The sequence below is a fragment of the Echinops telfairi genome, unplaced genomic scaffold (assembly GCF_000313985.2).
Source record: "Echinops telfairi isolate 266 unplaced genomic scaffold, ASM31398v2 ScPeMD7_26;HRSCAF=91, whole genome shotgun sequence".
Lineage (NCBI taxonomy): Eukaryota > Metazoa > Chordata > Mammalia > Afrosoricida > Tenrecidae > Echinops > Echinops telfairi.
The window spans coordinates 5,593,296-5,614,533 of NW_022103923.1; the positions used below are offsets into that span (position 1 = coordinate 5,593,296).

The 21,238-nt window shown below is 43.2% G+C and overlaps 1 pseudogene; it reads right to left on the minus strand.

Moving 5' to 3' along the window:
• Positions 1-3,288: 3,288 nt before the first annotated feature.
• Positions 3,289-4,595, minus strand: LOC101645466 (annotated as a pseudogene).
• Positions 4,596-21,238: the final 16,643 nt, after the last annotated feature.

The window sequence follows — 21,238 nt, forward strand, 5'->3', positions numbered from 1 at the left end:
CATATGAAAATTGGACACTGAAAAAGGAAGCCCGAAGAAAAATGGATGCATTTGAACTATGGTGTTGTCGAAGAGTATTGAAAGTACCAAGGACTGGCAAAAGGACAGACAGATCTGCCTTGGAGTAAGTATAGACAGAATGCTCCTTAGGGGCAGCAATGGCAAGATTTCGTCTTAAATACTTTGGACATGTTTTCAAGAGAGACTAGGCACTGGAGAAGGGCCTCCTCTTTGGTAAACCAGAGGGGCAACAAAAAGAAGAAAACCTTCAAGGTGATGGATTGACACCGTGGCTGCAACAATGGCTCAAACAAAGAACAATTGTGATGATGGTGCAGGACAGGGCAGTGTTTTGTTCTGTTGTACATAGGGTGACTTTGTGTGTTGGCACCGACTTGGCAACGTGTCACAACAAAATATGGTCTTACTTTAGGGGAAGCATTATCAGCTTGAGAAATAATGTCAACTCTATGGGACATTCGGTATTTTTAAGAATAGTATCAGAGATCTAGCTAATGGTTTAGAATTTAAAACCCTATTAATAGGAAAAGAAAATATATGTGAAAGCCTTTTTAGACTAAAATATGTGTAACTTTCACTGACACAGATTAAAGAGCTTAAGTGACGGAATACTGTTTGAGGAAATAGGGTTAGCTACATGGCATTAAGACAAAACTATTTGTCTGCAGAATTAAGTTACATCACAGAAAGCAAAGAAACAAGAAGACAGGTGTACTTGGTAGTCTGAAGTTGTCAGTGATTGGGTAACGTCAAAGCAAAGGAGATTTGAACTAGAGTCCAGTAACTTCCAAGTCCATGATCTTGGAATAGCAGTTCCTTGCTTCTTTTTACCCTAGAGTGTTTCAGCTTAAAGCCAAACGAGTATTTCAGTTCCCTTAATCTGCAGCAGGTGTGTTTAAGGTAAAGGCTAGATGGTGTAAGATATGAAAATAACAATAATTTGCAATTTATCAAGGGTTCACGAGTGGGGGTGGGGTAGGGTGGGGAAGGGAAATAAAAAATGAGCTCCAGTAGAAAGAAAATGCTTTGAAAATGATCATGGCAACATATGTACAAATGTGCTTGACACAATGGATGTATAGATTATTGTAAGAGCTGTAAAAGCCCCCAATAAAATGGTTAAAAAACCTGTCCAAAACGAGCCATTTCATCAACATTTCAGAACATTAAAACAAATTATTTCACAAGCACATAATACTATAAAATGGAAACGGTGTTCAAACAAAGGAATGGGAAGGAACAAAATGAACAATTGACTTCTGTCAGAGTAACCAGCCTCTCACAATATCACGGGTAGGGCGTAGGTGCAATTGTAAGGCGATAATATATAAAGATTACAGTAAAGTTGTAGAGAATTAGAGATAGGAGAGAAGATAAAATAAAGGAGTCAGACACATTTCATAGTAGCATGCTCACCTCAGCCTCTCTTGGTGGCCCACGTGGAGGTGGGAGGCGAGAGGAGGAGAGAGGAGAGAGGAGAATATATTTCTGACCAAGGCTTATATATCCTTAGGTTAGGGGCATATAAGTCCCCCCCCATTACAGGTAACCACATACGTCATAGGAAGGGGTTGTTGTAAAGGGGAAACTGAGGTACAGGGAGACAGACAGACATTCCTGACAGGACAAGGGAGAGCAGAAACAGACATAGCTTTATTAGGGGTTGGGGGAGCTCCAGGACGAGGTTCTGTGACCTAGGCCAACAGGTCAGGGAAGTCGTGCTCCGCAGCTAGGGTTGAGGATTTTTAAAGGGGTGGTGAGGAATGTATGGTAATTATGACAATTAGCATATGGGGTCTGGAAACTGGGAGAATTGCTTGTGGACTCCTTGTGGCTTTCTTTGAACCCGGAACATCTGGTTTTACTGGTTATCTTATCTGGCACGTCTGCTGCTGACCTTTAGTCCAAACAGGGGCTGCCTAGTTCAGACCCGGCCCAAACAGTTGTACCATAGGCAATACAGCAATGGGAGGGGGACAATCTCGGGGTGTACATGCAATAGGAAGAGGAAGGACTAGGAGTGCACAGGTGACAAGATGGGCGGATCCTAGATTCAAGATGGCAGCCTAGCCTCAGTTGTCCTTGAGTGGGCTTGACCTTTACTTTGGGCTCTCCAGGGGAACAATCACTATCCTCATCAGCAGGGTGGGAGCCCCACCTATGGTGGGATAAACAATAGTGTGATTGTTCTGGGTGGCTGATGCCTTCAGGGAGATAACTTCTAAGCAGCTTGCTTCAGTGTGCTACAGTCATTTACCATATGTTGCAGGCAGTCTCCTAGGTCTGACATATATTTGGGGGAGACCAACTGGGGAAAAGCCTTTTTGTATCACACACACTTCCCTTTTACCCCGAACCCTGGTTGTGGAGAGTTATAAAAGCTTGTACATAAGGAATTTCATTTACCTGATCTTCTGCAAAACAATCCAGGGGTAATGAAGATATCAATCAGTGGTCTGATAATCTCTTGGGGACATTTTTTTTTTGGGGGGGGTTGTTTTCTTGTCCCATTCTTTGAAGGCCCTCTGATCATCTTGAAATCTGTTATTTCCCCCGAACCTGCCACATATTGTTTATTTGCACTGAATCTTTTTTTTTATATCCCATAATTTGTTTGCCATTTCAACTTTTTACAGGTATACAGCTTATTGACAGCTTTTACAACATTTGGCTATGTAACCCTGCTCCTAATCAACGTGATTTTCCCATCACCATTAACCCCCCTTTTCTTCCCTGGTAGCCACTAACAAACTGCTCTCTATACATTTGCCTTTTCCTGCCCTGTTAAATAAGTGAGCTCATGTAATAGTTGTCCTTTTGTGATTGGTTCACTTTGCTCAGCATATTTTTTCTTTTCTTTTTTTGTTCACAATGCCGTTTTATTAAAATCAAGATTGGAACTCTGACATTGTCTCAAATGTGGATATCTTGTTCCTCATGACCCAGTGCATTCATTTTTTTTTACTTTATTAAAATTCTGAGTTTGATTTCACATGTCTCCCCACCATTTCCATTTGTCTGACCACTGCTGCTCCTCTGTCCTGTCATAACATTCCAGACATACTTAGAACCAAGCAAAGGGTGGGGTTCCAGCTTTACAAACTAAACAGGCGTTTAGACAACACGTTCTTGGCAAAGGAACCTGGACAACATTTCTCAGAAGCGGTAGGGAAAGTTCTCACTCTGCATTCTAAAAAAAGGATGGCCAGATAGCAACTGTTACAGAAATAAGACGGAAGATTTTAACAAACTGTTCAAACTATTTTCTTAAAGAGATTTCCTCCACTGCCAGAGATCTTGAACAGCCTCCTGATCAGTCGTCCGGAAGCAGTTCTTCACATAATGGATGAATTTGGCTTCCACTTTAGCGAGAGAACTACCCTTTTCTATACTTGCATTTTTGCTTTAATGTCTTCTACAGAACTAGGGCCTTTCGGTGTTTGGGGAGTTTTTTCCGGTTTTTTGAAGGACTCGACCTTTGGATCTTGGTGTTGATATCTTTGAGTCTTTTCCATTCTGGTTTGACTTTTGTGCAGTTTTGGCTGGAGTATCTATTAAGTTCGTCGTAAAGATAAACCGAGGCCAGGCCAGAGAGAAGGAAAATGAGTTTATTCTGCACATCCTGGACGAAATTCCCAGACTCCAGCAGGGAGTCCACAAAGTCGAGGGAGGGGAGAACAGAGAGGGAAAGAGAAGAGAGCCCTGAACTCCACAGGTCCCCCTCTGGGGATGGGGAACTCACGCTGATCTGTGGTGGAGATCAGCTGGTCAGGAGGGAAGGGTAAAACAATAAAGGGAGTGGGTAGAAACTGCAGGTGGGCAAATAAGGAGGAAGGGGAAGGAGTGACAGCTGTGGAGGCTTCAGCCTCCATCCATAAAAATTCCGAGGGAGGGTGGTGCTTGGATCATCTTTGACTCCTTTGACTCCCTCCTTTGACTTGAGGGCTATGGCTCACTGATCTTTGGTCCGATAGGGGCAGGCAGGCTTCTAATATTCTCCAACCAGTACCTGACTCAACATTATCCCTTATAGATTTCTTCACTGGAACTTTTTCTTCAGTTTCATCACCAAAATCATCTTCAGCAGCAACAGCAAGTTTTACGTTTTTCTGTGGAACCTTGCTACCGCTGGTGGGGGCAGACCACTATCCAGATATACGTCAAAGTTTCACATTCTCTTCCTCTTCATCATCTGACTCTGCATCTTCCACCACAGCTACTATCCACTAATATGCACAGGCCCTGAGCCCCACTTCAACCATAAGACCACTGGTGGTGTCATTTCAAAGCCCCCAAGGGAGACTGTTGACTGTACAGACATTTTCAAAGTTGCCAGTGTTACGTTAATTGGGGTGCCTTCATAATTCATTGTCTCTGCTTCAACAATGTGCAGTTCATCCTTTGCACCAGCATCTAAACTGACCATTCTTACAGATAACCGGTGCGCATTTTCATCATTATCCACCTTAAAGTGATAATCTTTGTCGACCTTTAGTTCACTACCAAAAAGATCTTTGGGGCGGGGGGGGGGCGGGGCGGGGGGGGCTCATGTCCATATCCACCGAATTTTCCATGGGGTGGTGACACACACTTTGGTGAGAGAAACGAAAAACGGAGGTAAAACACTGCTGTATACAGTAGCGCAGGACAGAATCACACCACATTCTTTTTTTAAAAAATTATTATTTGCACTGAGTCTTGAAAGCAATTTGAGGTAGCAAACCCCACCGTTTCCTTTTATTAGTGTTTGTAGCTATACGCTTAGAATTTCTGGAATTAACCTGGCCTCTGTCTCATCTGTCAGCCAGCATCGAGAGGGTTTAAATTCCGAGCACTTCATCTGCAGATGGCTGTAGATGACCATGAAAACCCACAGTCCATTTGCAGAGTCCCTCCTTCCATTGAGCTCACTGACTAGGATGTGAATAGCCTTGCCCTCAGAGAGTGCATTGAAAGTGGATAACCCCCACCTCTCTCCAGCCACCCAGGGAGGGGCAGTCTCCCTTAGGGGTTTGATTGGATGTGTCCTTGATGGACTGTACTGGGAGCTGAATAGTCAGGAGTCGTACACTATCAGTCACGTGGAAGGCCCTGGACCATTCTTTTAAGTTCTTCTGCCTAATATAATGTATGCGTCCCAATAGTGGTTCTGTTCCCAATGTTCCTGCTCTTGCAGTCCCACCTGTAACTCATACAGAAATTTGTGACAATTTTCTTTTTCGGTGCGTGTTCATTCAATGTCTTATTTAAGCAGCTCTGTAGCTATGAATCTTTGGAAGCCATTATGACCTTGTGATAATGGCCTCCATCCAGATGTTGTGTCTGTGGCTTTGTGTTGTCCTTGTCCTTTTTAAGACGTAATAAATGTTCTGTTTAAATTATATTTGAGATTGGGGTCTTTTGTACCCGAAAACACTCAATAACACCATTTCTTTCTGCATTCCCTCTCTGTCTCATTTCCCTGCCCCCCTGCTGGTGCTGCTTGTCTTCACCTCCCAAACAAACTTGTATTTGAATCCTTGTCCTAGGGTCTGTTTCTGGGGAATCCAAGCTAAGAATTCCTTCAGCTGTAAATTAAAGGTATTGATTGAGGCAGCCACTGACTTCCCTTCCAGTTTTCTACTGGGCATTTGCCTCCTCTGCCCTTCATCAAGTGAAAGAGGGCACCGACGGCCTTGTTTTGTGTAGCGTCCCGGCCTGCGGGACGCATGAGCAAGGCCCTGCAGGGAAAGACGAACCTGGATGGAAAGAAGACACGGAGATGTGGAGCAAGACAAAACTCTGATCAAGCTCATTTATTTGGGCAAAGCTGGGGGTATATAAAAGGGGAACTGGGAGGTGCATATTTTAATAAGGTGTGCTACACAACATCCAATCCAACATGTACATTAATGAAGCATAAGAACGTTAACCAATCAGCTGCAGATGAAAGGGCGCATGCTAGTTCTCAAAGACGTCCTGCATGCAGATTAAGGTTCATCAGGCGTAATGCAAAGTCCGTCTTAGTCCAATGAGCGCTTGGCATTATTAACCAATGGGTGAAACCAATGGGTCAACTTTACAACCGCCCGTGCTACAGAGCACGTAGCTAGGAACGCGGAGGCAGGAATTTAGGCAGGGCCAGTCCCCCACAGGTTTAGCAAATGAAAGGCGACACTTAACAACCAGGAAGCAGCCAAGTTCGGCTCCTTGGCTGAGGCTAAGGCCTTAATGGCCACCGGCTCCCAACAGTTTTGTTGAATGCCAGGCTACATAAGCCCATACCCTCGTTCCCTGCAGAACGGTCTTGTCACCCTGGGTGTGTGTGTACAAATAGGAGGTGTGTCTGGAGCAAGAAGGAGAAAGGAATACAAACTGTGTGTCCAAGCTCTCTCCACCTACACACACACACTTATGGAAGCAGATCACCAGGCCTTTCTTCTGAGGCAGCTCTGAGTGGAGGTAAGCCAACATTTCAGTTAGCAGACGTGTGCTTACCTGTTTGAGCCACCCAGGGACTACACACAGACATACACACAAACACACATAACTTCCTGGAACAAAGTATTGATTATTAGGACAGTACCCCTACAGTTTGCGTCATTTGATAGTCCCAGTTTGGTCTTTCCTTTCTAACCAGGAGAAATGTTTAATTTTCTATGCAAAGGTTTTCTTCAATTGTCCGCCCTGCCCCCCCCCCTGCTTAGTTGTTTGAAACTAGATCATGTGCCACAAAAGCACTGAAATCAGTTTCAATTTTGCTTCCCCCCACCCCCCTTTATAACCACTCAGACCAGTTATTATATCTGATAGGTAAGAAAACTGGAGGGTTTTCAAAGCTGTGGTCTTTTTATTTTTTTATTTTTTTATCCTTAGTGCAGAGCACCAGACCCACTACACTGTAGAAGGTCAAAGGTAAGGTCAGCCCAATAAGCTGCAGAAGAGGATTAGGGACACAAGCAGGCTGGCTCTCCAACAATGTTTCAGCCTCTTACTTGCCGTTAGGGGAGTGGCCGCATCATTGGGTCCAACTCAGAAATGATGGGTGAAGAAGGGATGCTTACAGCCCTGCTGATCATAGACAGGCAGGTGAAAAGATAAAAGAGTTGTCAAGGATTTCGTCTAGCTTGGATCCACAATCAGTGCTCATGGAAGCAGCAGTCAAGAGATTAAAAGATGTATTGCATTAGGTAAACCTATTGCACAAGACCTCTATAGAGTATGGAAAAGCAAGGGTGTTACTTTCAGGACTAAGATGCACCTGACCCAAGTCATGGCCTTCTCAAATGTGTCACATGCATGTGAAAGTTGGACATCGAATAAGGAAGACTGAAAAAGAATTGATGCACTTGAGTGGTGAAGCTGGCGAAGTCTATTAAAAAGACCATGGCCTGCCAAAAGGACAAACAAATCCGTCTTCTAAGAGGTAAGATCAGAGTACTCCTTGGAAGCAAGGATGGCGAGACTGTGTCTCACGTATTTTGGATATGTTATCAGGAGGGACCAGTCGCTGGAGAAAGTCATCATGCTTGGTAAAATAGGGGGGTAGCAAAAAAGTGGAAGACTTAAAAAAAATCATTTTTATTGGGGGCTCTTATAGCTTTTATATCAATCCATACATCAATTGTATCAAGCACATTTGTACATATGTTGCCATCATCATTTTCAAAACATTTTCTTTCTACTTGACCCCTTGGTATCAGCTCATTTTCCCCCTCCCTCCCACTCTCGTGACCCCATTATAAATTATTATTACTTTCCTATCTTATACTGTCTGCTGTCTCCCTTCACTCATGTTTCTGTTGTTTGTCCCACTGTGGGGGTGGGGGTGGGGGTAGTGTTATAAGTTGAACTGGGGTCATGATAGTGTGTGGGGGGGAGGAAGCATTAAAGAACTAGAGGAATGGTATATGTTTCATCAGCGCTATACTGCACCCTGGCTGGCTCATCCCTGCCTTGTGACCCTTCTGAGGGGATGTCCACTTGTCTACAGATGGGCTTTGGGTCTCCACTCTGACCCCCTCATTCACATCAATATGATTGTTTTGGGTCTTCCAATACCTGATCCCATTGACACCCCATGATCACATGGGTTGGTGTGCTTCTTCCACATAGGTTTAGTTGCTTCCCTGCTAGATGACTGCTTGTTCAACTTCAAGCCTTTAAGACCCCAGACATTATGTCTTCTAATAGCCGGGCACCATCGGCTTTCTTCACCACATTTGTTTATGCACCCATTTTGACTTCAGTGATCGCATCGGGAAGGTGAGCATCACAGAAGGCCAGTTTATTAGAACTATATATTCTTGTGTTGAGGGAGGACTTGAGTAGAGGCCTAATGTCTGTCTGCTACATTGATACTTAACATATACATATATGTACATAGACATATACCCCTATTGTTATATATTAATATATTTACATATGTACATGCCTACATTTATATCTCTATAAATGTCTTTTGCCTCCTAGTTCTTTCCTCTATTTCCTTTACTATCTGCTAGCCCCACCATAATGTTTGACTTTCATTCGGCTCTCAGTAATTCCTCTCAGCTACATTGCACTTGATCAAACCCCACCAGAGGTTTATATACAAGAGCACTTGAATATTGAGAAAATATCCCAGCCCAGTCCAGATCAAGTCCACAAGTCCCATATTAGCCCATATGTCTGACACCAATCTATAAAGTCCTATTCAGACTCATGAAACACATGCAATGATGCCAAATGCAGGAAGATCACAGGCAGTGGGTGGGAAGTCTTGTGGATCCAGTGGCGTTGTAAGCATCTCAGTGGCAGGGGTCTTCACATGGCCTCTCCAGTTCCATGGTTCTGGCTGCATGAGGGTAGGTCCATGTGGTTTCTCCTCAGGGATGTCCCGCAGGGAGTCAGCCTTGTCAGTAGAGTGTCTCCGAGGAAGTGAGTAGAGAGAGAGAGAAAGGTCTCCCGCCTCCACGGAGAAAATACAGGTGTTCCCAGAATTCTCATGAGAAGGCCATGCCCACACAGAAGCCTCACTGATTATATCTTGGTTGACAGGCCAGAGTCCACCCCTTCCCTCATAATCCTCTCAAATGGACACCAGATTATGTAATGACCACAGGCAGTGTTTCTTGTTCTGTCATACATAGGGTCACTGTGAGTTGGAACCTACAGGACAGCAACTAACAACAACCTATCAGCATGGTATATTTTTCCATGTATGTAGGTTTCTTGTATGTGGTCACGATGAGTCATAATTGACTGGATGGCAGTGAGTTTGGAGTTTTTGAGGTCTTTTATGTCCCTGCTTCGATTTATTCCTAAATATTTTATCTTTTTGGAGGCTACTTTAAATGGTATTACTTTTCTGATTTCCTCTTTGAAACTTTCTTTGTTGGTATAGAATATAACTGATTTTGAAATTTTCTTTGTTGATATAGAATGTAACTGATTTTTGTGATCTTATATCCTGAAACTTTGCTGAATCCTCAACTAGTTCCAGTAGCTTATTTTTGTGGAATCCTGAAGATTTTTATTTTTAGCAGTTTTATTCTTACTTAATCCACATGTCGTACAATTCAATAATCCAGTCATCTCAAGGAGAGTTGTAAAATTATTACCACAATCAATTCTAGAACATTTTCTTCTTTCTTGTACTCATTGTTACTCATGTGATTTTTTTTCAATTGTGGCAAAAATGTACACAATAAAACATTCTTCAATTCAACAACTTCTACATGTATAATTCAAAGCCATTGATTATACTCTTCTTGTTGTACAGCCATTATTGATATCCTTTTCCAAATTATTCCTCTATCATTAATATAAACTCAATAAACTATCTCACCCCCTAAGCAACAATTCTTTTTCCTTCACCCATGGTAGCCATTGGTCAAGTTTGGCTTCTTCTTCTTTTTTTTAAAGTAGTTTTCTTGATATAGTATTCACATAGCCTACACTCCTGTGGGATATAAAAAGACTTTTCCCCAGCTTTGTCTCCCCCAAAGATATGCCAAACATTAGAGGCTGTTTGCCAGCACATGATGGGACGCCAGATACTTAAGAGATATTCTCCTTGAAGGCATTCAGTCATCAGACTACTGTCTGGTTCACTGTAGGTGGGGCTCACACCCTACTGATAAGGATAGTAATTGTCTCCGTGGAGCCCCAGAGAAGTGGTCAAACCTGCTCTGTGACATCCAAAGTTAGGCTGCCATCCTGAATCTAGGATTTGCCCATCTTGTCACATGTGTACCCCCAATCCCTCCCCTTCCTATTGCGTGTATACCCCTAGATCGTCCCCCTCTCATTACTGTATTACCTATAGTACAACCCCTTCCTGTTACATATGTCTTTATCTGTAATCAGGGGGCTTGCACGCCCCCAAAAGATATATAAGCCTTGGTTAGTAATAAATCTCTCTCTCTCTCTCTCTCTCCCCCTCTCGCTCTTGCTCTTGCAATTCCCACCTTCCACATCCTGACATGGACCACCAAGCAAGGCTGAGGTAAGCATGCTACCATGAAATGTGTCTGACTGCTTTATATCATTCTCTCTCCTATCTCTATTATTTTCTATGACTTTACTATAATCTTTACATATCATCGCTGTACAATTGCACCTGCCAGGCCTGTGACGATTTGTTAAGGGCTGGCTCCCCTGACATACTCCCATATTTAAATCACTTTCAAAGAGTTGTGTATACAACATAACAATCAGTTCTAATACCCCCGCTCTCTCCCGCATTCATTGTTTGCTTCCCAAATCCCTTCTTTCTCCTCCTACACTCCCCACTCCCACCCTCACGTCCCCAATAAACCATTGCATCAGTTATTATCTCTCCATTCATCCCTCTGTGCTTCACAAACTAGAAAACCCAACAGATCCTATCAAGACCCAAACAAAATGACAAGAAGAAAATAATAATAATAATATAAAGATAAAAATACAAATAAGGGGTTGGGGGGAGAACCAGTGATCTGTTCCTATAAAGGTGGTAGTGGTGGGAAAAAAATACAAATAAAGAGTAAGAAAGAAAAGAGTACTATCAATATTTAAAAGGCCAGAGAAGACATTTCTGTCATGGAACAAGTGAGAATCACTTGAGCCGAGAGCAGATTCAGGTCGGGTCAAGAAGGAGGTCAACTGACCATGTATCATATTATAGCATGGTTGGAAAAGTGTGAAATCAGTAACCATGAAACAAATAACCCAGACCATTGAAGAGGTTGAAAAGTTACTGTTAATTTGGATAAATTTGAAACAACTTGATGGTGATAGTGTATCTGAGACAGTGATATGTGAAAAGACTAAAAGTGATTTAAAAGTCTGGGGAAAATGAATTTATAAGTGTAATTTGGGGACCTCAGAACCAATTACTTGGTTTTCCATGATTTCTTATGGGAAAAATATGTTCACTTCTCAAACTTTTCAATGTCCAAACACGGATTTAGGATGAATTGATTTCGATGACCAGGGTTATGACTGTATTGTTTGTGAGTTCTGTATAGACATTGAAACGAATTATTAAATCCAGCATAGAAGTACAGTGCCACGGAAGGAACAGTTGGAGTTAGAATAGGTAAAGAAAGATGGAAGGTGGAGGCATGTCCGACTTCTGCTTCATGGAAAGAGGCTTAGAGGAGGATCGGATATGGCCCCCATGTCATTTTCCAAATTCCCTTCATTTTTGTTTATCTGGAAATGTCCTAAATTTTTTTTAATGTCATAATTTTGCCATTGTATTTGTGAGACAAATTTGCTGGATATGTGGTGCTTGGTTGGTGTTTTTTTTCTTTCTTTCAAGATTTTATATATGTCATCCCATTGCCTTCTTGCTTGTGTAGTTTCTGTTGAGTTATCAGAGTTTACACTTGATGGTTCCCCTCTGTAGGGGATTTTTCGTTTTAATTCTCAGTTTTCCTGAACTGCTCTCAGGATTCTCTCTCTTGTCTTTGGTCTGGCAAGTTCGATTATGACGTCTTGGTGACTTTATTTGGGGTTCTGTCCTGTATGGAGTTCACTGAACTTCCTGGATGAATATCTTCTCATCTTGTATGCTATTAGGGTGGTTTCCTGTCAGCAATCTTTGACAATTCCTCTTTGGTTTTTTATTTGTTTCTTTGTTTTGTGTTTTCAGTCTCCTGTCTGGAATTACAACCATACATCAAATTTCCCATTTAATAGTGTCCACATAATTCTTAGACTTTCTTAATTAAAAAAAAATATTGGGGACTCGCACAACTCTTATCACAATCCACACATCCATCCGTTGTGTCAAGCACATTTGTACATTTGTTGCCCTCATCATTCTCAAAACATTTGCTTTCTACTTGAGCCCTTGGTATCAGGTCCTCATTTTTCCTCCTCTTAATTTTTATTTATTCTTTTTCTCCTGAGTGTTCCTCAAACGGATTTTTGTCAAGGAATTTGTCTTCACTGATTGATTGCTTTTCCATTGAACCGATTCTGCTCCTATCTATTGACTTGTCTATTTCTGAAATAGTTATTCTTTTGGATTTCTAATTGCTGCTTTTATATGGTGTCTAATTGTCTATTTTTTCATTTTGTCATGTGTTGTTTCCCTGAGTTCTTCTATTGCTTTCTCTATGTTTTATTTTTTTCTCTGTGTTTTCCTTGATCTATTTCTTGATATTTTTCAGAACCCTATATGTTAGTATTTTGAATTCTTTATCTAGAAGGTTTTCTGTTTCTTTAGTTTTGGTCATATGCTGAAGTGTTCTTATCCTGTTTCTTCATGTGATTTGAGTAAGGCATGAAGGTGTTATATTTATTTATTGCATTTATATTGTGTTAGTCTGGGTTGATTAGAGAAACTAATTCAGAGGCACTCATATGTGTGTAAGAGAGAGCTTTATATCAAAGAGCAATTCTATATTGAGAAAACATCCCAGCCCAGTCCAGATCAAGTCCTTAAGTCTGAAATTAGCCTATATGTCCAATACTAGTCCACAAATTCCTCTTCAGACTCACACAGCACATGCAATGATGCTGAATGCTGGAAGATCACAGGCCAGTAAGTGGAGAGTCTGTGGATCCATTGGTGGTGGAAGCATCTGAGGGTTGGCTCAGGTCTCCACGTGGCTCCTCCAGCTCTCCTAGTGTGGCTCCTCAACAGGAAGGTAAAGCAGAGAGAGAGTGTGGCCCGCTTCCAGGGAGAAAGACAGCAAGTTCCCAGAATCCTCATGAGAAGGCCACTCCACAAGGAGATATCATCAGGCTGTGGCCCAATTGAAAATCTAGACTCCACCCTGCACTTATTTATCAAGTCGACATGAAATTGTATAGCTATCTCTCTGTCACACACACACACCCACACGCACACATATGGCTGTAGTCAGGTTTTCTATTTTGTTTTGTTTTGATATATCTAAGTAGGTGGGGCATGTGTGTTACTTTAATTGCTAGCCTGGCAGCACTAGAGCTCTCGCCACTTGTTAGGTGGGTCAGACAGTGGTTTAGTGTGTGAGCAAGGATCTCTGTTCATTGGTCTTGTTGAAGGTGGAACTGGTATTGTCAGTGAGGTGATGTGTCTGTACAGCCAGTCACTTGGGCATGGGTACAGGGAGTGTTCTTACTAGTTACTGAGCTAAATGTTACGTGTGCATACTGATGGTTACCAGGTGGTCAAGGCTAAGGTGCCTGCGTCGTCAATCACTGAGAGGGTGGTACAGGAGCTTTCAGCCATGGTCCTGGGTGGATAGACTCTATGTGGGTTTTCAGAGAGAGCAAAGGTCTCCAGTTGTGGGGGAGAGTGAGAGGGTCAGGCAGAGGGCCAGTCAATGAATGCGGGCTAAGTGTACTAGAGCACAATGTGAGAGAGGATGTTCTCCTGATCCTTTGGTCCCCAGCATAGGTGGTTGGAGGGAGTAGGAAGTGCTGCTGGCTTGTAGTCCCCTGGTAAGTTGACTAGGCCTATGAGTGAGTGCCCTCAGTTTGTAGGCCCCAGATGTCGGTGGCTGGATATAGTAGAGCAATGGGTGCTACTAGTCTGTGGGCCCCTGGTGCAAGCAGCTGGGTGGAGGATCGGGCACTACTGTTCTATGAGCCCCCAGGGCAGGTGGCCAAAGAGGGGGGGGGGATGTGCCACTGATCTGAGCCATATCCCATACTTTTAAGTAGCAAAGACCCTAAATTGCATCCTGATGAGGCTGAGAAACCTCAGCCTGATTCTGAAGCTGTTCCATGGAGCCCTTGGGCCATGATTATTCCAGCCTCTCCCCTCTTAGTGGGGAATCTAAGAACTTAAAAAAAAACGTGGAAAGGCCATCTCCAGAGTCCATTTTTGGATCCTTCACCACCAACCACTGCAAAGAAAGGAACTCGGCAGCCTGAACTTTTGGAAAACATGATTATTTTAAACTGTCTTGTTCCTTCCCCACCTTTCCGAGTTATATAACATGTCCTTGTTGGAACATGCTGATAATGCTGTTTGAGTGACAGGAAGCCAATCTCTGGCTGAATTTTGCTAGGGGTAGGTAGGATGGAGCTGAGGCAAGGGGCAGGGTCCAGTGGGGGTTTAAGGAGAGAAGGGGGCAAGACAGATGGAGAGGGTGAGGAGGGCCAGTGTGGCAGAGGCCTTTGGATAAAGCCGATTGGTGTGTCAGTAAAATCTGTCACTGGCTTTGGTGATTCGAAAGGCAGACAGATTCTTTCGTCTCCGTTAATCCTCATCTGATCCAGAGGATTTTCCTGCCATTAAATCTGGGAAAAGAAAAAATAAGCTCTCCAACCTGCACAAGCAACTATTCCTCTTCACCCCCTGCTCCTGCCCCCATCTCCTTCTTGATGAGACCGTTCATTTTTGTGTGTGACTGCCAAGCTTGGGAGCTGAATGGGTAGGGGAACCGGAGGGTGTGTTGGAGAAGCAGCAGGCCTAGGCAGACCCCAGGATGGTAAGCAACATTTGGAGACTATTAATATATAATTTCTCTGCAGAGGTTTCCTCTCTGCCCATTGTCTTGTTGTCAGTGATTCCACTTGCATTACTTTTAAAGTCTCCCACATGATCCCGGCTGCCAATTTGTGGACATTTTCTGTTTGGCTGTTGTTACTGGTTTCTCTTTGTTTTGTTTTGTTTTTGTTACTGGTTTCTCTTAACCCATTGCCAAGGTCGCTGCAGAGCAAGGACTGTGAAAACGAAGAGGGGGAAGGCAGGGCAATTCGGAAGAGGTTTGGAGGGGTGGGAAGGAACCTGTTTGGCTTCTCAAGGGCCATTTCCTGGGCAGCTGGTGACCGGTGCTCTCTCCCTCAGGTAGGGATCCTGCAGCTGGGTGGTTCTAAGCCATCAGGTGTGTGAGAGGCCGAGGGGATGCTGGTCCTGCTTCTGCCTGGTGAGTCATCTGAGGCCTGCTCCTTTGGACAGCTGGCTAGTGGGGGCAGGTGTTGGGAAGCTCGTGGAAGACGGATGCATGGAAACTAGAGGGTTTCAGCTCAAGGAAGCTGGAGGTCCTCACATAGCTTCTGGGAAAGTTCCACCTAGATACTTGTGTGCCTGGTGGTTAAAAGTGTGATCTTGACAGGTGGGGAAAGGGGAGGGGATGGAGGTGTGGGAGAGGAAACCGATGGCGGCACGTTGTTATACAACTGTCTCCAGAGAGTACTTAGGCTGTCAGCTGCACGGGAGCAGATCGCCAGGTCTTTCTTATCAGGAGTCTTAGTGAGGCTTCTAACCTCAAGGTTAGCAGTTTGAAACCACCAGCCACCAGGAGAGTGAAGGAGAGAGAGGAGGCTTTCTACTCGTGTCAAGAGTTACAGTCCCAGAAACCTACAAGTTATACCTCATATGGACTTGATGGCAAAGAGTTAGGTTAGAGTTGTACTTGTTCCCCCTCCTGTAGAGTCACTATGTGGGTTCAAACCACTGACCTTGAGGTTAGGAGCGAAACCGTCAGTGCTCCTCACAGGTGGTATAGACCTTTAAAAACGAAACCCATGAACCCTGTGTGTTCAATATTCCTCTTGGTGATGCGCTCCTTCTAATTTCAGACAGGAATGCATTGGTGAAATTGCTGAAAGCTACCTTGGGGTTTCTATTTGCTTCCCCCTAAAGTGTTTTTCTAATCACCTTATTTTCGCCTCATTTTGTTTAGAAAAATTCTCTTAGTGAAACCATCTTCCGGAAGGGAAAAGACAATGAACAATACCCTATCAGAAGTGTAGGCTTATGGATGTTGAGAATGTTTTTTTCAAGGTTCCTTTTGTCCTATTAGTCTACAGTTTTTACTATAATGAGAAGGCTCATCACAAATGATTTTCCCCAAAACTGAACACAAAGAGATTGGTGACACTTCATGGTAAATGTCACCGAACAATTTGTATGGAAATTTTTCAAATTGGAAGCTAAGGTAAACTTTCCTCCAAAGCTCAATATAGTAATAATATTAATAATAAAATATGTGGGGGATAAACAACAGAAACATGGGTGAAGGGATACAGCGGACAGTATAAGATATGAAGAAAATATATATATATAATTTAAGAGGAGCTTATAATAAGGGCTCAAGTAGAAAGGTAATGTTTTAAAGATGGTGATGGCAACATATGTACAAGTTTTCTTGATATAATTGAATTATGGATTGTTATATTATCTGTAAGAGCCCCAAATAAAATGATCTAAATTAAAAAAAAAAAAAGATATGTGTGTATGTGGGGGGGAGGTACAAGAACATTTCTCAAATGTTTCAAAAGGTCAGCACCAACTGGGGCCAAAAACTCAGAAAAACGTTCTAAGAAATAAAAAGTTTAGTCCAAAAAAAAAAGTTTAGCCCAGTAGTCCTTATGAACATAGTCACAAAAGTCTTAAACGCGTTACCAAATTGACTTGATCAGTACATTAAAAACAATATTGTGATCAAGTGGAGGCTTATCCAGAGGAATGCAATGTTGAGTTCACATCCATCTATCAAGCAACCAACCAACCAGCAAATGCTTTTCCCCACCTCTGTAGCTCCAGCTACTCTAACTGATACAGCCCAAGGAAAAAGCTTTTGTTCAGCTCTACAGTAAACGAAGGGGCAGTTTTACTGACCCGAGGGTGAATTGCACTAGTTGAAGCTGTGACGAACTGTGTAACAAACATCAGGATGCAGGGCTGATAGAGAAAATATTACCAGAGAGAATCGTAAAATGCCAGGAGTGGAATTTTCTACTCCCTTTTTGAAAAGTAGAAACTGTTCTCTTCAGTGACTACAGGTATACACTGTGCACATTCGATGTGCTCGAGGGAGATTCTGTGGGGTGAAACAGCATGTCTTTGATCTTGAGAAACGTACATTCTTTTATGAGAACCCCATAAATAGGTGAGGAAAAAATATTAGAACAAGGTACAAATACTTCTTCACTGCCACCGAGTCATAGGACGTGATAAATAGGACATGATTCCTACCTTGGGGAGCTTCCAAAGGACAGAGGTTGACATTTATCTAATTACAAACTGCCAGCTTTGGACCATTTATCCTATTTAGAAAGGATGAGCAGTTTCAACATCTCATTTGGGACAGAGTGTCTCCTTCCAATAGCAAGTATTGTTTTAAATGTATTGCCCAGAAACGCCAAAGCCTGGCAGTGTTCACAGCTGGCGTGCTGCAAAACCGAACTGTCCCTGCGACAGAAAGCTGAAATACATCCTGACTTCTTCTGCCAAGTGGGAGAGTGTAGGGGTGACATCATTTGCTAACAATAGATGTACTTAAAATTAATGACCATGTCCATGTCCCCTGGTGCTTTAATTTTGAGCATATTCTAGCAGCCCCAGAAGACGATGTGACTCTGACTATAAGTCACAGGCAATATGGACACCATGTTCTGAAGAAGCAGGTGGGTGGGTCCTCTACATCCTCTGCTGGGGGGGGGGGAGAGGAAAGAGCCACAAAAACAAGGCCTTGGTGGAGTTAGGAGTGGCTCATAGCATGGTCAATTCAGGGCCAAAGCAAAGCAGAAATTCTCCAGTGGACATGTGCGTCTCCAGATAAGTGCAAATACCTTCCAAGCACTCAGGCAGCCCACCTCATAGCAAAGCCCTCAGGGTCTTCTTGCTATCCACAGCATCAGATCAGTAATCCTCAATTTGTCTGACAGGTTCCTTCAAGATTCGTCTTGCTTTAAACCACGAGCCTCTCTGTGTTCTATTCATTTTGCTGCTTTTAGCCCCTAAAGCATTGTTGTCTGACTCACAGAAATCACAGGACAGAGTTGAAATCCCCCCTAGGGATTCCTAGGCCATAATCTTTATGGGAGCATGGTCTTTCGTCCCATGGAGTGGCTGGTGGGTTCCAACCACCAACCTCCGGTGCTTCCAAAGAGTTTGTTTGTGGAATGGATGAAGCTGCCCAGATTCGAACTCAGTCTGATAAATTAATTCATGTAGTAGTTGTTAGGTGTCATCGAGTCGGTTCTGACCCATAACCACCTTATGCACAACAGAACGAAATACCGCCTGGTTCTGCGCCATCCTCACAATGGTCCCTGTGCTAGACTCCATTGTTGCAACCGTGACATCAATCCATCTTGTTGCTCCTCCACTTTACCAAGCACGATGTCCTTCTTCCAGGGACTGGTCTCTCCTAAAAATATGTCTAAAGTAGGCAAGACAAAGTCTTGCCCTGTTTACTCTAAGGAGCACTCTGGTTGTACTTTTTCCGAGCCAGATTTGTTTGTCCTTTGGGCAGTCAATGATACTTTTAATATATGATTAGGTCTCCAAATTAGGTAGTTATAGCAACGACTCAAAAGGAGCCCTGGTGGCACAGTGGTTCTGAGTTGGGCTGCTAATCGCAAGGTAAGCAGTTCAAAACCACCAGCTGCTCTGTGGGAGAAGGACAAAGCTTTCTACTCCCATAAAGATTTTTAGTCTAAGACGCCCCAAAGGGTAGCTCTATCCTATCCTATAGGATCATTATGTATCAGAATTGACTCACAGGCAGTGAGGGGTTTTTTTCTCTAGAGAGACTCATAGTGACCTTATGGGACGGAGTAGAATTGCCCCATACAGTCTCCAAAGCTATAATCTTTACCCAAGCAAATTGCTATATCTTTCTCCTATGGAGAAATGAAAACATACATCCACAAAAGATTTGCACACAAATGTTGACATAACCAGGAAAGAATCCAAGGGCCCATCAATAGGTTAATGAACGAACAAATTCTATACAATGGAATACTGCTCAACAATAAAAGGGAAGAATGATCTATCAATTGTCAAAACAACAATAGTTGAATCTCATCAAGGCTGTTGCGTGTGTCAACCTTTTTATTTGTTGTTTTTATTGTTAGTTGTTGTCGTGTCAGTTCTGACTCACATCAATCCCATGTGCAACCGAATGAAACATTGCCTGGTCTGGAACCTATCATTCCTATGTTTGAGCCCATTGTTGCAGCAACTGTGTTAATCCATCTCATTGAGTTTTCCTCTTTATCGGTGACTCTCTCCTTTACCAAGCACGATGTCCTTCTCCAGGGACTGATCCCTCCTGATAGCATGTCTAAAGTAAGTCTCGCCATGCTTACTTCTAAGAGCATTCTGGGCTTTCTTCTGCAAACACAGATTTGTTTGTTTTCCTGGCAGCCAGTCCATAATATCAGCATCAACACTACAGAGTGGCATTGCCATATATATATTTATATATATAAAAAGCCCTGTTGGCACAGACACTTAGCTGCCTAGTTGTTCAAAGTAGTTGTCAGTTTTAACCCATCAGCTGCACTGCAGGAGAGAGATGAGTCAGTCTTCCACCGAAAGATTACAGCCTTGGGCAGTTCTGCTCTGTCTTACAGATTCAGCATTGACTTCAGGGCAATGGGTTTGCTTTACTCTTCTGTATGAGTATGCCAGTTTGTTTATCCATCCCCTTATTGTTGGACAGAGTTCCTGAATTATACAGTTAAGGGTTTGACTACTAACTGAAAGGTTAGTGGTTTGAATCTACCTAGAGGTATTTCAGAAGAGGTGTTAATCTGGGTAGACTAGAGACACAAATTCATAGACACTCACATGTGTATAAGAAAGAGCTTTATAAACAAGAGCAATTGACTATTGAGAAAACATCCCAGTCCAGATCAAGTCCATAAGTCCGATATTAGCCCATATGTATGATACCAATCTATAAAGTCCTCTTCAGACTCACAAAACACATGCAATGATGCTGAATGCAGGAAGATCCAGGCCAGTGGGTGGAAAGTCTTGTGGATCCAGTGGCAGTGGAAGCATCTTAGTGCTGGTAGGGGTCTCCACGTGGCTCCTTCAGATCCAGGACTCTTAGCATAGCTCCATGTGTCTTGTCTGCAGGAATGTCTTGCAGGGAGTGAGCATGTGTCCCACCTCCTGCAAGCTATTTGTCTCCTTAGCATCTCCAAATGAGGTCATCAAGCTGCGACCTGATTGACAGGCTAGACTCCACCCCTTCACTCTTAAGTCTCAAATTGACAACAGATTATGTAACTACCACGGAAGAGAAGCCTGATGATCTGCTGCAGAAATGTCACAACCTTGAAGACCCTATGGAGCACAGTTTTCCTCTACACACACGGAGCCGTCGTGACAGAATTAACTCATCAGAAAGTGGCTTTTCTGTTTGTTTATTGTAGGATATCTAACTTTTTTCTAGTTTGAGGTAGCCACTTTTTAGGCCCAGAGGCCTTTTCTGAGAGTGTGTATTCTACTCGTCAGGAGCGTTCTCCACCCTTGACTTCAACCAAGTCTATGGGGGCAGCAGAAAACCACCCCTGTGGAGACAAGGTTGATTTCCCTATTGCCTCCAAATCCCATTAGCTAGTAAAGCTGCAGCTTGAATAAACAATCCCAACTTCCCTATCACAAAAGATGCTTGCAGGACTTGGAAAGCAAATTCTAGGTTAACTGGGAGATCAGAAACCACCAGATGGGCTCCCTCACTGCCTTCCCATCTCCTCCAGCCGTTCCATGTTGGAAACCCAGCTTTAGGCCTCGGCCTGAGGAGCAACGGGGGTGGCAGTTGCTGGAAGGGAGAGGAGAATGACTTCGAGAGCCCAAGGGGCTGAATAGATTTGGCTGAGACCAGAAAAGTGCCCAGATTTCCCCCTGCTATTTTGGTTTCCTGAGGCCTACGTTCTTTTGAGACAAAGAGAATGAAGAAACACGCCCAACTCAGTCTGTGGTTGGAAACTCCATGAGTAATGTTCTTCTACCAAACCGCGGGGGAAAAACACATATTTGCAAAGCTGCGGAGCTAGGCAAGAGAAACGCTTCAGCTGGTCTGCA